A 16,462-nucleotide genomic window follows, 5' to 3' on the forward strand; every position below is an offset into this window, starting at 1 on the left:
GACCCTACACCATTTCTGACAAATGGCAGTCCAATCTCTTCTTCAAAGCTTCCAGTGATGAAGCTCCCACAACTTCTGAATTATCTATGTAACACTGCCATCCTACACATGATGATAGTGATTTTTTTCTTATTGGCTTCAATAAGTCTCACTGATAATCTTGTAAACTAAAGTTGGTCAATTTGCCATCCATGAGCTGTGTGGAAATGTCAGATCCTACTTTCACAAATATTATCAGCATGCTGGCAGGAAAACACAGAGTAAGATATGTTAAACTTTGAATAGGTTTAGTGCAGGGGTGAAATGTAAAATTTGTTCTGTGGGCATGGCTTGGTGGGGTGGGGGAATAATGTGACTGGGTGGGCATGGCCAACTTTTTTTTTTTACTTTTAAAAGCATTTTTTCTACAACCTCTTTGGCCAAAGAAGTTGTAAAATAATGCTTTTAAAAGCCTATGATGATCAGGCAACTCAGCTTGGATTGCCAGAGGGAAAAAGGCCTTTAAAGGGTTTTAATGATCCCAGCTGAGTTGTCTGATTGCCAGAACCTTTTAAAAAGATTTTTTCTACAACCTCTTTGGCCGAAGAGCTTGTAGAAAACATGCTTTTAAAAGCCTATGATGATCAGGCAACTCAGCTTGGATTGCCAGAGGGAAAAAGGCCTTTAAAGGGTTTTAATGATCCCAGCTGAGTTGTCTGATTGCCAGAACCTTTTAAAAAGATTTTTTCTACAACCTCTTTGGCCGAAGAGCTTGTAGAAAACATGCTTTTAAAGGGTTCTGATGATCAGGCAACTCAGTTAGGATTGCCAGAGGAAAAAAGGCTTTTAAAGAGTTCCAACGATCCCTGCTGAGCCATGCGATCATCAGAGGCTTTTTTTTTAACTTTTAAAAACATTTTTTGGCAGAAGAAAAAATGCTTTTTAAAAAAAAAAACCCTCTGATGATCATGCAGCTCAGCCGGGTGGGGGGGCGGGCAAGGATTTTTGCTACCAGTTCTCCGAACCACCCACCACCATTGCTACCGGATCGGGCGATCCGGTCCAAATTGGGAGCATTTCACCCCTGGTTTAGTCCATTTGAAACAACAATTTTTTACTCAAAATTTTTTCTCCAGTTTTTAGTAAGTAAAAAAAACACAACAGTTTCCTATTATCACAGCTGTGCCACGCAATTGTTGGTGGTAAAAAATGTTTTAAAAAGGTTTTTAAAAACATTCCCAAGATTGCGCACCACAGCTGATTCCCCCCATGTTCTATTTACCTTCCCAAGCCTCCTTTGGGTATATAGTGTGCATGCACCCACACTGCATATTCTAAAGGTTTTTTCCTATTTATGCTAGTTCTGGATACATTAAACCACAGTGGTAAATTATAGTAAATAAAATAAAAATAAAATCACTGGTAGAATCAAAATTTCTGGCTCACAATATTATACAAAACCCAACTACTTTGATTTCTTCAATTTAATCTTTTCAAGATCAGCATTCAGGTCTTTTCATGAACTACAGTATTTTGTTATTTGGAAGCTTAGAGTTGCTATGAGTTCAGGTAATGCTGAGTGGTTTACACAGCAGGCTTTGAAGACAATGCTATATTTATTCAAGATGTGAATTTCCACACAAGCATCAGTCTTAAAAAAATGTGTTGAAGTAAGCACATTAAAGAAAATTGCTCAGTGTGGTTACACATTTTGCATCCAGAATAAGAACAACATTTTAAAGTCCAAATAGATTCTTGCTGTGCCATCATGTTGCCTTTTCTTTTCAAATTGCCAGAGCAGAAAGCAAGTGCTAAAGGAAAGCTTTGGAGATTACCGAAACATGATGACTTTTATTTCCTTACCAAGCAAATTTTACCACATATTTAGATATTTTTTATACTTCCCTAGCATTTAAAGCAGTGGTTCTCAACATTTATAGTGCTGCGACCCCTTTAATACAATTCCCCACGATGTGGCGACCCCAACCGTAAAATTATTTTCGCTCATAGGCAGCGATCTCAGTGCGCCTCAGGAGCCACAGAAGGGGGAAAAAAGTGGCAAACTGTTTTTTTGAATTTATCGCGCCTGAAGCCGTATTGGCTAGCGATCTGAACTGCTTGCGATTGCCTTGAGGACAGAGGCATTAAAGCGGAGACTCCTCCCCTATTAAGTTTATCGCGCCTGAAGCCAGATTAGGCTAGCGATTGGGAGTGATTGCAGCTGGCTTGAGAGGGATACATCAGAGCAAAGATTTCTCTCTTTTTTAATTCATCACGCCTGAAGCCGAATTTGGCTAGCGATCTGAAGAGCCTGCAGCTGGCTTGTGGAGTTAACCATTGGAGCGCGATTCTACAACTCGCAAATATACTTCCCATATTTCCGATGGTCTTAGGCGACCCCTGGCAAATCGTCATTCGACCCCCAACGGGGTCACGACCCACAGGTTGAGAACCACTGATTTAAAGTGATCAGTCTGAAAGCTCTTAACAAGGATTTTCCAAAAAAAGTATCAACTGAAGTTGGAAAACAAGAATCTGGAGGATCATTGACAAGACAACTAAACCATAATACAGTGAAGTTCAGTCACTAAGGTATAATGCATTCCATTAAGAGAACATTCAATGGAGTTTTGTAAATGGAAAATACTAGCTCATACCAGAAGCCTATTCATTCTCCGGTATTACAGTTACATGTTAAGAAACAGATGCTGTTAAAGAATGCTTTTCCTCAGTTTTCTTTTTCATATATTATTTTTAATTTCTTCCAAGTCCAGTTCTAAATCCAGGCAGAAAGTTTTTCTTTTAGGGCTTTGATTTTAAAGTTCCTCTTTGTTTTGTTTTTTTCCCTTCACTTTGAATTCCCAAGTGCCAATTAGCTGTTTATTTCAGACTGGGACCTCTTTTAAGATTTAGAAAGCTTTTTCTTCTTACCTGCAAGTTGGTCAATCACTCACCCCATAACAATACTCCGTTCAATCACCGCTCCTGCACAAATCTTAGTTTGGTTGCCCCAGCTTGTAACAGTCCTTTCAATGGCTGCCATCCCCACTGCTGGATTAAAGAGCTGCCTCCGACCTTTTCAGGAACTTGCCTATTCCTCTTGGTCTTTTGAGGTACCTCTTTTCTTCCCCTGTCCCTCCAAGATGGTTCCGGTCTGAAGAACCTCCCCCCCCCGACAGCAGTTTGTCTCGTTGGATTTTTGCAAAGCTTGTCGGAGCTTTGCTATTTTCCAGCCAGTATCACTGCGATGCTTCCAGTTCTCCCTAACCCTAACCCTAACTCTAACCCTAACCCTAACCCAGGGGTGAAATTTAAAAGTTTTCCCTACCGGATCTATGGGCATGGCTTAATTGGTGGGCGTGGCTTGGTGGTCAGATGACTGGATGGGCATGGTCAATAACAATAAATAATAAAAATAATAAAGTATAAAAAACAATAAGAGGTACCAAAAACCAACTTTTACATTTTACACACACACAACACAACACAACTGACTCAGACACAATGTAAAAGCAACTGCACTTCAGACTTCACACAGCCACAAAAAGCTCAGAAACCAACTTTCACACTTTACACACACACAAGACAACTGACACACACACACACACACACAAAATTCCACATACAGCTTTCTGAGATTTTGTGTGCTTGTGTAGTTAGAGTGAAACACTACAGAAACACACCAAATCTCAGAAAGCTGCACAAATATTTTATTTTATTATTAAGGTTTGTGGACTTCAATTCCCAGAGTTCCTCAGCCAGCAAGGCCAGCCAGCATTAGTTGCTCAGTGTTGAAATAGATTAGCTAAGTTTAGATTAGTTCTGTCTGGTGCTGAAAGTGAAACTGGGGCTTTTGGGCTTGGAAAAAAGCCATGTGGTCAATCAGTAATCAGGTAAGTGCCTTAGAATCTCTTAAAAGTAGGTTTTCTACATATTTTCTACAGAAAACATGTTTTTTAAGGTTCTGCTGATGAGGAACTCAGGTGAGATTGCCAGAGGAGCCTTAATTTTTTTTTAAAAAAGTTTAAAGGCTCTGCCGATCTCAGCTGAGGGGTGGGATCCTGAAAGGCTTTTTTTACTTTTAAAGGCACGTTTCGGCTGAAGAAAAACCTGCTTTTAAAAGTAAAAAAAAAACCATCTCCTGATGGTGCGGCTCAGCAGAGGCAGTGGGGCGGGGCCAGGAATTTTTGCTACTAGATCGCGCGAGCCGGTCCGAACCGGGAGCATTTCACCCCTGTCCTAACCCTAACCCTAACCCTAACCCTAACCCTAACCCTAACCCTAACCCTAACCCTAACCCTAACCCTAACCCTAACCCTAACCCTAACCCTAAAAATAATAGAATCTTTCTATTTGGAGTTATCACCATTTAATATGGATATATCCACTAGCATGATGTGGAACAAAACATCTAACAATCAAATCCAATTTTTTTGTGGGGGAAGGGAGAGAATCATCATTTCTACAGCAAAGAATGTAATATGGGGAAAATACTGCCTTTTATTTCAAATCATCTTGCTGGATAATTCTGAACTTTAATATCACAAGAGAGAACATTTCTCAAAATTCATATTTTCCTCACTATGAATTTATTTTTCTCCTATGGCAGCAACTTATTACCAGTTTGCCAGATTTGTGGGGTTGGGGGTGGGGGTTGGAGGACAGAGTGGAAGATGGTTTCTGGAAGTGACTGATGATGGCCTGACTACTTCATCAGCAAACTTCCCTTCCTCCCAATAGGTGATTGCTTTTTTCTTTTCCTTCTACATTTTCCCCAGAAATCTTTTATGGAGATGGTTAGTTTTACATCTCAGAACATGAGCTATAATTTCTGCAAAAAAAGTTAAGGAAAAAAATCCAATTTGTTTCTCTACCATTATTTGGTACATGCCAAGGTGATGACCAAATGAGAATACAACATATTAGTCTGTCCATCTTTCTTTTTCCAAATTATTTTAAAAAATATTATTAAAGGCACTGAGCTGTCATAATAAAACTTCATTTGCTGCTCACATCTCAGACATCATATCTACCCTAGACCTAGCACTGATATTGACCCTACCACTTCTGCAAAGTCTAATTTGCATATATATCTGCATATATATTGCAAATATATTGTTCAAAGGAACAACTGTGGTTCATTCAACAAATCATCATTGAGCAGCTATGACTTAGTGTGATGTGTGAATCAGGTGATTTAATAGCCTTGAGTCTTTTCTGTAGTGTAGGAAAGACTGTACTTTGGGGTTGCAAATATATTTGTTCCTGTTAAAATAAATGTATGGTATATTTTTTTCCTACAGTAAAATATATTTTCTGCTGCTATAACCTGAGAAAATTGATTCTGTAAGATTCAATTGCTTTTTAGAAAACATAAAACTGTGTTGAGTAATTATTAATTTTTATCTGCCTTTCTTGGAATAAAATATTATAGCAAATTCCCATCTAATAATCTTTTTGTTGTTATTTCAAAAATGCCAAACATATAGATACATATGCTTAATTTTGTATGATTTCACTTTCTTATGGACCTTCTGCATGGTATATATTTATTCTTTGCAGCTATGAAGATAATTTAATGAAGTTGTTTTTCAAACAGCAAACTTACTTAAGTGTCAAGGAATTGTCAAGCTGATTTAATGTAGGACACAAAATTTAATTTAGAACACATTTCTGTGTGTGTCTTTTGACAGGAATGTTTAAAAACCCAATATGACATTATATATGTTAATCACAAAGACATATAGTTCTATATTTAACAGAATTGCCTCATATTTCAATGAATTATATAGTTGATTGTTCCATTCCCTTCTATCCCATTCCATTGTTATAAGATAAAAACAGTTGTGCTTAGCTACTATTGACTACATATATGATGATGGTTCTTCTGCGCATGTCCAAGATGGCCGCTTGCTGAGATCTCGGAGCGGCAGAATGAGCGACCCCTGGCCAACGGAACATCTTGGCCGCCAACCTGGCCGACTCTTCCCTCAGGCCCAGTGATAAGAGCATTCAGGCAGCCGCGGGAGAGGTTTTTTGCCCTCTCAGGGTCCGCGGCTGCCAAGAACGAGGCCAAGGGGAGTGAACGGTGACTGGTGGTGGCCATTTTGGCGCAGGGCCTGGAGGGGGCGGCGTCTCGGCCAAGATCCGCTGCAACGGAGTTGCTTCCCGGCGTTTTTGCCGGGAACGACGTATGGAGCCCTCCGGTCCATCGTGGAGGGCTGCGGGGGCGGAGGAGGCAGAAGAGGCTGAACTCCGTCACAGCAGCGTTTTTTCCCGGCTTCTTTGCCGGCAACGACGACGGCGCCCTCCGGTCCAGCATGGAGGGCAGCAGCGACGGATTCGGTGGAGGAGGCAGCCCCTGTAAGGTCCCCCCACACGGAGAGAGCGTGTTGGAGGGGGCGATACCGAGGCCACAGCTGGGGTGGTGAAGATGGCCGCGGCATCATCCGGGGTAATTAGCCTCTGGGTGGTGATGGCGGTGGTGAAGCTCCCTCGGCTGTGGATTCGGCTAATTACCTCCTCTTCGCCCTCTCCCCTTGGTATATTTTCCACCTGGACGTTATGTTGCTATCTGCTTGCCTACGGTCCAGACTTTTGGACCAAATGGACCAGGCTGGGTGGGAGGTGATAGGAATTGGTGTGCTCCGCCTTCAGTGGTCTCCCTTCCTTCCTCCCCCTGGACTCTGGATTCCAGATTCTGTTTTGGCGTCTGGACTCTGGGGTTGAGGGAGGGTTTGACGATCAGGACTGCCAGCTCAGGGTCATAAGATTTGTAGGACCCGGCTGAGGTTGGACTATTCCCCGCTGCCTGCCTGAACCTGCTCCCCTCCCCCTTCTTGTGGAGTGGGTTGTAGGGTGGAGAATGCTGGCCTGAAGGGGGCCTACCATGGAGGAGCTGCCATCCTAATGACATCAAACGCTGGTTCTTTTAAGATCGGTTCAATCCGGACTGTTTTAACATCGTGGTCAATAGGGATGAACTCATTCGTATGCCGATTTGCGTTATATGCGCTACTCTCCAATCGAACTTCTTGGCCTGCGGGATTCCCCCATCTCGCGGGAATGGCCCTCCTCTCTATTGAGGGCCTACCTCTACGAGGGGTCTTGGGACCCGGAGAGGTGGCATGCGTCTAAGAAGAACCTTTGGGGGTTTTTAAAGAGGTTTTTTAAGGGGGGGAGGGTAGTGACGGGTGTTGGGAAAACCCGTCGGGGGGGGGGTATGTCCAGTCCCAGCGCGCGCTCACGGCATTACTTTAGTTGGTCTGAAGACAGGGGGGAGGGGAATGTGCAGAGCAGAGAGTGTTACTCCATCTGTACGGTAAGTGGGAGAGGCAGATATGGCGGAGGCAAGGGGCCGTATCGTTCTTTGGGAGCACGTGTTCGATGTCTAAAAGCGATCACGTGCTCCAGCCCCTTAGTCCTTACTCGTTCCCTGGATGGCCAGGACCCTCAGAGCCTGGGTCTTCGGCTGATGCTTTGCAATGCCCGGTCCGTGGTTAATAAGGCTCCCCTGATTTGTGATCTGATTCAGAGGGAGTCTGCGGACTTTATGGGCATTACGGAGACCTGGTTGGGCACAGAGGGGGGTGTACCCCTGGTTGAACTGTGCCCTCTGGGTTTCTGTGCATTCCATCAGCCGAGGGCCCAAGGTAGGGGTAGAAGGGTGGCGGTTGTGATTAAAGAGAGTCTGGAGCCGAGGGAGTCCACTGTACCTCAGATAGCTGGTTGTGAATCCCTCCTTGTGAAGTGGGGCCATCGGAATCAAATGGGTCTGTTGATCACGTACCTGGCTCCTTGCTACGTGACTACAGCCCTACCTGAGCTACTAGAGATGCTTGCTGGGGTGGCGGTTGAGATTCCCAGACTTTTGGTCTTGGGGGATTTCAACTTGCCATCAGCCAGCTTGTCGTCGACGGTGGTTCAGGAGTTCCAGGCCTCCATGACGGCCTTGGACTTGATTCAAGTAACTGATGGCCCTACACACATTGGGGGAGGCGCACTAGACCTGATTTTTATCTCTGGTCAGTGGGTTAATGATCTGGAATTAGGAGATATAGTGATGGAACCGGTGTCATGGTCAGATCATTTTCTTCTTCGCCTAGACTTTCGCACCGCCGCCCACCACCGCAGGGAGACGGAGCCAATGCGTTGGTTCCGTCCCAGGCGCCTGATGGACCCAGAGAGGTTCCGGACGGAGCTTGGGCCGTTCCCTGAGGATCTTGCCCACAGCACGACTGAAGAACTAGTTGTGGCCTGGGAACGGGCCGTGGCTGGGGCTTTGGACCGTGTCGTGCCTTTGCGGCTTCTGACCCGGCGTAGATCTCAATTGGCTCCCTGGTTCTCCGAGGAGCTGAGAGAGATGAAACGCCGGAGAAGATGCCTAGAGAGCACTTGGAGGTCTAGCCGTTCTGAGGCTGATCGGACACTAGTGAGGTCCTTTACTAAGACCTACTAGTGGCAATGAGGGAGGCGAAACGTTCGTACGTTTCCACTCTCATTGCATCGGCAGATAACCACCCGGCCGCCTTGTTTCGGGTGACCCGTTCCCTCCTTCATCAGGAGGGACGGGATGACCCTTTACAAGGACGAGCTGAGGAGTTTAACGGTTATCTATACGATAAAATCGTTCAGCTTCGGGATAGTTTGGACCAAAACTGTGATGATCCAACCGAGATGACAGAGACGCGTCTTGTAGAGGTTATTTGGGATGAGTTTGATTCTGTGGCTCTCGAGGACGTGGACAGGTTGCTGGGGAGGTTGCATGCAACTACATGTTTACTGGACCTGTGTCCTTCCTGTTAGTGCTGGCTACTCAGGAAGTGACACGAGGCTGGCTCCAGGGGATTATAAATGCTTCTCTGTTGGAAGGGGTTTTCCCCGCCGCCTTGAAAGAGGCGGTGGTGAGACCCCTCCTCAAGAAGCCTTCCCTGGACCCAGCTAATTTGGGGAATTATCGTCCAGTCTCCAACCTTCGCTTTGTGGCGAAGGTTGTAGAGAGTGTGGTTGCATGGCAGCTCCCCCGGTACCTGGATGAAGCTGTCTATCTAGACCCGTTCCAGTCCGGCTTCCGACCCGGTTGTAGTTGTTGTTGAAGTGCTGTCCCAGTGTTTGGAAGCCGTATGGGTCTGGATGGGGAGAAACAGGCTCAAGCTTAATCCCTCCAAGATGGAGTGGCTGTGGATGCCGGCATCCCGATTCAGTCAGCTGCAGCCGCGGCTGACTGTTGGAGGCGAGTTACTGGCCCCAAAGGATAGGGTGCGCAACTTAGGCGTCCTCCTGGATGATCGGCTGTCGTTTGAAGATCATTTGACGGCCGTCTCCAGGAGGGCCTTCCACCAGGTTCGCCTGGTTCGGCAGTTGCGCCCCTTTCTTGATCGAGATGCCTCTCGCTTGGATTATTGTAATGCTCTCTACATGGGGCTCCCCTTGAAGTGCACTCGGAGGCTTCAGCTAGTCCAGAATGCAGCTGCGCGGGTGATAGAGGGTAGCTCCCATGTAACACCGCTCCTGCGCAGACTGCACTGGCTGCCTGTGGCCTTTCGAGTGCACTTTAAAGTGTTGGTTATGACCTTTAAAGCGCTCCATGGCTTAGGGCCTGGGTACTTACGGGACCGCCTGCTGTTACCACATGCCTCCCACCGACCCGTACGCTCTCACAGAGAGGGACTTCTCAGGGTGCCGTCCGCCAAACAATGTCAGCTGGCGGCCCCCAGGGGAAGGGCCTTCTCTGTGGGGGCTCCCACACTCTGGAACGAGCTTCCCCCGGGTTTACGCCAAATACCTGACCTTCGGACTTTCTGCCGCGAACTGAAGACACATCTTTTCATTCGCGCCGGGCTGGCTTGAATTGAATTTTATTAATTTTAAATTTTAAATTTTTATTAATTAATTTTAAATGGGGTTTTTTAGTCTCGTATATTTTAACCTATCAGGCTAATTTTAAAATAAGTTTTTTAATCTGCTTTTTAAATTGTATATTGTATTATCTGTTTTATTTTTGCCTGTACACCGCCCTGAGTCCTTCGGGAGAAGGGCGGTATAAAAATCAAATAAATAATAATAATAAAATAATAATAATATAGCACAGAGACGGCTTTGGTCGCGTTGGTAGATGACCTCTGGAGGGATAGGGGCTGCTCCTCTGCCTTGGTCCTATTAGATCTCTCAGCGGCTTTTGATACCATCGACCATGGTATCCTGCTGTGCCGGTTGGAGGGATTGGGAGTGGGAGGCACCGTTTATCGGTGGTTCTCCTCCTATCTCTCTGACCGGTCGCAGACGGTGTTGACAGGGGGGCAGAGGTTGTCCGCGAGGCGCCTTACTTGTGGGGTGCCTCCGGGGTCAATTCTCTCGCCTCTCCTGTTCAACATCTATATGAAGCCGCTGGGGGAGGTCATCAGTGGTTTCGGGGTGAGTTATCATCTGTATGCTGATGATACTCAGCTGTACTTTTCCACCCCGGACCACCCCAACGAAGCTGTCGAAGTGCTGTCCCGGTGTTTGGAAGCTGTACGGGTCTGGATGGGGAGAAACAGACTCAAGCTCAATCCCTCCAAGACGGAGTGGCTGTGGATGCCAGCACCCCGGTACAGTCAGCTGCACACACAGCTGACTGTTGGGGGCAACTTATTGGCCCCAAAGGAGGTGGTACGCAACTTGGGCGTCCTCCTGGATGGACGGCCGTCCTTTGATGAACACCTGGCGGCCATCTCCAGGAGGGCCTTTTACCAAGTTTGCTTGGTTCGCCAGTTGCCTTCCTTGTCCCTTCCTTGACCGGGATGCCTTATGCACGGTCACTCACGCTCTGGTTACATCTCGGTTGGATTATTGCAATGCTTTCTACATGGGGCTGCCATTGAGGTGCACCCGGAGACTGCAGTTAGTCCATAATGCAGCTGCGCAAGTAGTAATGGGAGCCACTCGTGGCTCCCATGTAACATCGCTACTACGCAGTTTGCACTGGCTTCCTGTGGTCTTTTGGGTGCGCTTCCAGATTTTGGTTACCACCTTTAAAGCGCTCCATGGCTTGGGACCCGGGTACTTACGAGACCACCTGCTGTTACCTTATGCCTCCCACTGACCTGTACGCTCCCACAGAGAGGGTCTTCTCAGTGTGCCGTCCGCCAAACAATGTCGGCTGGCAGCCCCCGGGAGTAGGGCCTTCTCTGTTGGAGCCCCGACGCTCTGGAATGAACTTCCCCCTGGCCTACGCCAAGTGCCTGATCTTCGGACCTTTTGCCGTGAGCTGAAAACATATCTATTTATTCAAGCGGGACTGGCATAATAGTTTTATTAATTTTAAATTGGGTTTTTATTGTCTTAGGGTTTTTAAATTTTTAAATTTTAATATTGGCCTTTTTGTAATTTGCTTAGTTTTAAATCTTGGTTTTAAATTGTATGTATATCAACTTTTTATCTTTGGCTGTACACCGCCCTGAGTCCTTCGGGAGAAGGGCGGTATAAAAATTTAATAAATAAATAAATAAATAAATAAATAAATAAATAAATAAATAAATAAATAAATAAATAAATAAATATGCAGTTTTCATGGTATAGCAAAAAGACTGAAGCAATTTGCTTTTGTTTTCTTTCAATATTTGTTTGTTTGTTTGTCTGCAGTGTCCTGGATGTGTGGTCCTCTATCCAATTCATAATCATGGTTGACCCTATTTGGATTCTAAGCTCAGAAAGATTCAGCTGAATGCTGCCATTTGCTGAACTATACATCATATATTTAAAACACATTAATCTAAAATATTTTGATATGTGCCTATAAAAATCAAGATAAATGGCCACCTAAAGGAATTCTAGGAAACAGCTCTAAATGTAAGGGGCAGAAAAGAAAAAGTAGTCTGAGTTATTTCAAGAAACAAGAGCTCCATGAACAATATAGAAAGATGGAATTAATTGGGGAAAATTGGCAAGAAGGAAAGTGTATGGCACAAGCAGAGACTGGCAGACCAAATGAAAATCAATAAGAGATTCTAAATTAGCTGGGAAATCAGTAAAACGTCTAAGATTCAACCTGCACTCAATAAACTTGCGTTCTAGCACCTGTTGCCTCTCAAAATAGCTCCAATAGATCATGAAAAGTTTTCCACATAAATTGTAACATGGAAAAGAAACAAATTAGAATTGAAATACATGTTAGAAAGTGATATAATAAAAGACTGAAAAGCACTTTTTTGATATAATCAACCATACAAAACAATTGACAAGTCTTCTCACTCAAAGTGCTTCTAGATGGGCACAGTATGGAAATGTTCAGATTTTCAGAGTCTAAACGATCACTGTGAAGTTTCTTTGGAAAGACCTGCATCTGAAGTTTAACCTTATATGGAATGACCTATGCTTTGTGCATTGGAGGGAGTACGTGCATCCATGCTTCCGACAGAAATATGATTTATAATGACCTCTCAAAGATGATTTGCAAGAACTTTCTATGATTTTCTATCATAGTGGATCACAGTATGAAAGATTGTAGATTATGAAATTTGTCTCCAAATTGCTTAGAGAACAGAATCCTAAAAGAAACATCACCGCAATTATCAATTGTCTCCCACAATTCTTTGCTAAGATGACTAATGCTCTCCCCACTTCTCTTCTCTCTGTATACCAATGACTTCATCTCCAATGATCCATCTGTTAAACTACTGAAGTTTGCAGATGACACAATAGTGAACAGTATCATTTCAGACAATGATGAAACCGCATACAGACGGGAGGTTGAACGACTAGCCTTGTGGTGCGACCAGAACAATCTGGAACTGAACACACTCAAAATCGTAGAAATGGTGGTAGACTTTACGAGAAACTCTTCCAAACTTCAACCTCTTACAATACTAGACAACACAGTATCAACAGTAAAAACCTTCAAATTTCTAGGTTCTGCTATATTGCAAGATCTAAAATGGACAGCTAACATCAAAAACATCATCAAAAAAGGAAAACAAAGAATGTTCTTTCTGCGCCAACTCAGAAAGCTCAAACTGCTCAAGGAGCTGCCGATACAGTTTTACAGAGGAATTATTGAGTCTGTCATCTGCACCTCTATAATAGTCTGGTTTGGTTCTACAACCAGTCTGGTTTGGTTCTACAACCTAACAAGACAGACACAGACTTCAGAGGATAATTAGAATTGCAGAATAAACAATTGCTACCAACCTGCCTTCCATTGAGGACCTGTATACTGCACAAATCAAGAAGAGGGCTGTGAAAATATTTACAGATCCCTCACATCCTGGACATAAGCTGTTTCAACTCCTACCCTCAAAACGACGCTATAGAGCACTGCACATCAGAACAACTAGACACAAGAACAGTTTTTTCCCGAACACCATCACTCTGCTAAACAAATAATTCCCCCAACACTGTCAAACTATTTACTAAATCTGCACTACTATTAATCTTCTCATCATTCCCATTACCCATCTCCTTCCACTTATGACTGTAACTTTGTTGCTTATATCCTTATGATTTATACTGTAATTGTTTCCTGATTGCTTTATTGTAGCCTATGACTATCATTAAGTGTTGTAGGTGTTGTACCTTGATGAAGGTATCTTTTCTTTTATGTACACTGAGAGCATATGCACCAAGACAAATTCCTTGTGTGTCCAATCACACTTGGCCAATACAAAATTCTATTCTAGTTTAATTTACATTATTTTTTAAAAAAGAAAAATGAAGGAATGGATTAGGTGGCTATAACTGTATTTTAAAAAGTTTGGAAAAGTAGACATATCAGCAAAAGAAAACATGAATGAGCATTTAAATCATGGGAAGAATGGATTATAGGAAATTGAGCAATCAGATCTGTAGCAATCCATATTTTTCAGATTTTTTTTTTAAAAAGCAACAGTGCAGTATTTTTTCTGCAGTGATAGGCAAAGCAGCTAATACTTAAGTATATAATTAAATATATGATATAAACATAGTAGATTTCTTATTTATTGGAACAATACCATTATAAATAGTAAGAATGCCAATGTAACACAAATATGGATCTTGGTTGAAGCTGCAAAATGACTGAAAATGAGCCATAGTCAAAAACCTGTTTTAAAATACTACAAAGTTTCACATAGTTAAAAATAAAAGTTCTTTCTAAGGAGGTTATAAAATCATAATTGCCTTATAATAAGCAAAACAGATGCTAATGAAATATAAAAGTGAGGGAAGGGGAAAATACAGAATCAACAGTTCCTTTTTGAGAAGCTGTGACAAAGTTTACTTAAGGAAATTGAAGACTGGCTTGCCAAATTTCTGGTTTACAATATAAGGACTAATGAATAGTTGATCAGATATGTTGGAGGAAAGAAAAAAAACAAGCAACAGAGGCACATTTGCACAAAAATGTTTGTGTTAAAAATTCTTATTAAAAAATAAAATAAGATGTTTACTACATATTTAAAAATTGTATTTAAGCATTGTAAGCTCCCTAGAGTCACTTGATAGTGAGATGGGTGGCATATAAATTTAATAAATAAAGTGTTTGGTGTTAAATAAAGGGAAATAAGCAACATTTCATGTATAAAGTGGAAACTATACCAAAAGATTTTATTTTAGTCATTGTTCTGGGTAATCAAGTGTAGCTTCCAAATGGATCAATTTCTCACATTATATGTCTCTTCCAAATGCAGATAAGGACATACTAGCATACATGAAACAGAAATGAAGCAATCAAATTAAGTGTACCTTCATACATTCTATTTTTTCTTTTTATTTATTTATTTGGGAAAAGAGGACATTCAAGATCAGCTGGAGCTCTTAAAGTCAGTTATTTTTTTACATCCACTGCATGCAGTTACAAGCATTCAGAAAATTTTGGAAAGCAGTGTGGACATCCAGAAGAAAATGCAGAAATGAAACATGACAAAATTCACATCTTGCATTAAGCCATGATTTATTTAATTTTGCTTAATTTAAAGAGTTTCAAATTCACAGCCAATCCATCTTGCTGGAATTGAGGTGAAGCCTCTTTTTCCCCTTTTAGGCTCTAATAACTTCTGGACACCAAGAGAGGACTTCGACTGCTTCTCCTCTTCAACCTAAGGTAGTTTAGAATAGAATAACAGAGTTGGAAGGGACCTTGGAGGTCTTCTAGTCCAACCCCCTGCTTAGGGAGGAAACCCCACACCACTTCAGACAAATGGTTATCCAATATCTTGTAGAGGTGGAGATTCTGGTGGCAGCTGTCCTGTTGATCTACTCCAGGGACGTTATATTAATATGGCCTCTGAGAAATGTAAACATCATGTCCTATCATGAGGTGAGGTCACAGGGTGGGCAAAGATTTAAAAAAATGTCATTTCACTTTGGGAGCTGTGTGGTAGGATTTTAATGAGGAAAATGGATGTGTTTTGCCTACAGACGCTCAGCGCATTCCTTGCCTCCCTTTTAAAAAAAAGCAAATGAAAACATTGTGTCACTGAACAGCTGCCATTTTGATATAGAACTTTAATCATGCAGTTTTGAAGTTTCAAAGGATAGAAAGTTGAAGCTGAGGGCAGCAATGGATTTATATTGCTTAGCCCTGCAATATCTTACAGAGATTGTTTCGCAGACATTTAAAAAATTGGCAGTACAATGTACCACTGTCAGTGCTTGATGTTGGAGAAAAAGGGACTCTATGGGCCAAGCAAAGAAGCAGGTGCATTCAATGGGGCTTTGGCTACTCATTGTTGTCATTCAGTAGAATGTTTTGCATAAATGCCTTTGAGCTCATATGTATTATACATTGACTCCCAAGAGAAAGAGAGAAAAAGGAAGCATATCACCAAAAAGAAAAAGAAAAGGTACAGATTTGCCTAAAATTTGCAGGCTATTTTTTAAAAGGTAAATGCAAAATTAAAAATAATGTTGATAATGAAAATTAAAATGCAATACAGATCACCATGTGGATAAAATTACAAATTTATTACTTGTTTACCTGATCACATTCCTTGAAGCTGTCTCCTGCTTCAGATACTGGATTATCTGGTGTAAAGTGGAACAGATGGTCAGCCTACTTCTCAATCAATAATTACACCTACTTCCTAGTCAAAAATTGGGGGTTTTTGCACAAAGTTTTATCTTTGGAGTTATATGGGGTTTGATTATGCACCAAACAAATTGGAAATGGCTGAATGGTGAATGTCAGGAAAAAAGTTAATCACTCTGGGGAGTTTTTTCCTATCCCTCAGCAACAATTAGAATGAAAACTGAAGTTTCACATCTGCAAAATGTTCCAATTTGGATGAGACAGTTATGGTTTCAGGGAGCTCTACCTGTCCAAAACTATAGCACAGTAACAATCTGGGATGGCTTATTGATCCCATCTGGCAGAATGAAGCTCTCCTTAGAACTAAGGAGAAATTTCCTGATGGTCAGAACAATTAATGAGTGGAACAACTTGCCTCCAGAACTTGTGAATGCTCCAACACTGGAAATTTTTAAGAAGATGTTGGATAACCATTTGTCTGAAGTGGTGTAGGGTTTCCTG

This window comes from Ahaetulla prasina, chromosome 3 (assembly GCF_028640845.1).
Source record: "Ahaetulla prasina isolate Xishuangbanna chromosome 3, ASM2864084v1, whole genome shotgun sequence".
Taxonomy (NCBI): Eukaryota; Metazoa; Chordata; class Lepidosauria; order Squamata; family Colubridae; genus Ahaetulla; species Ahaetulla prasina.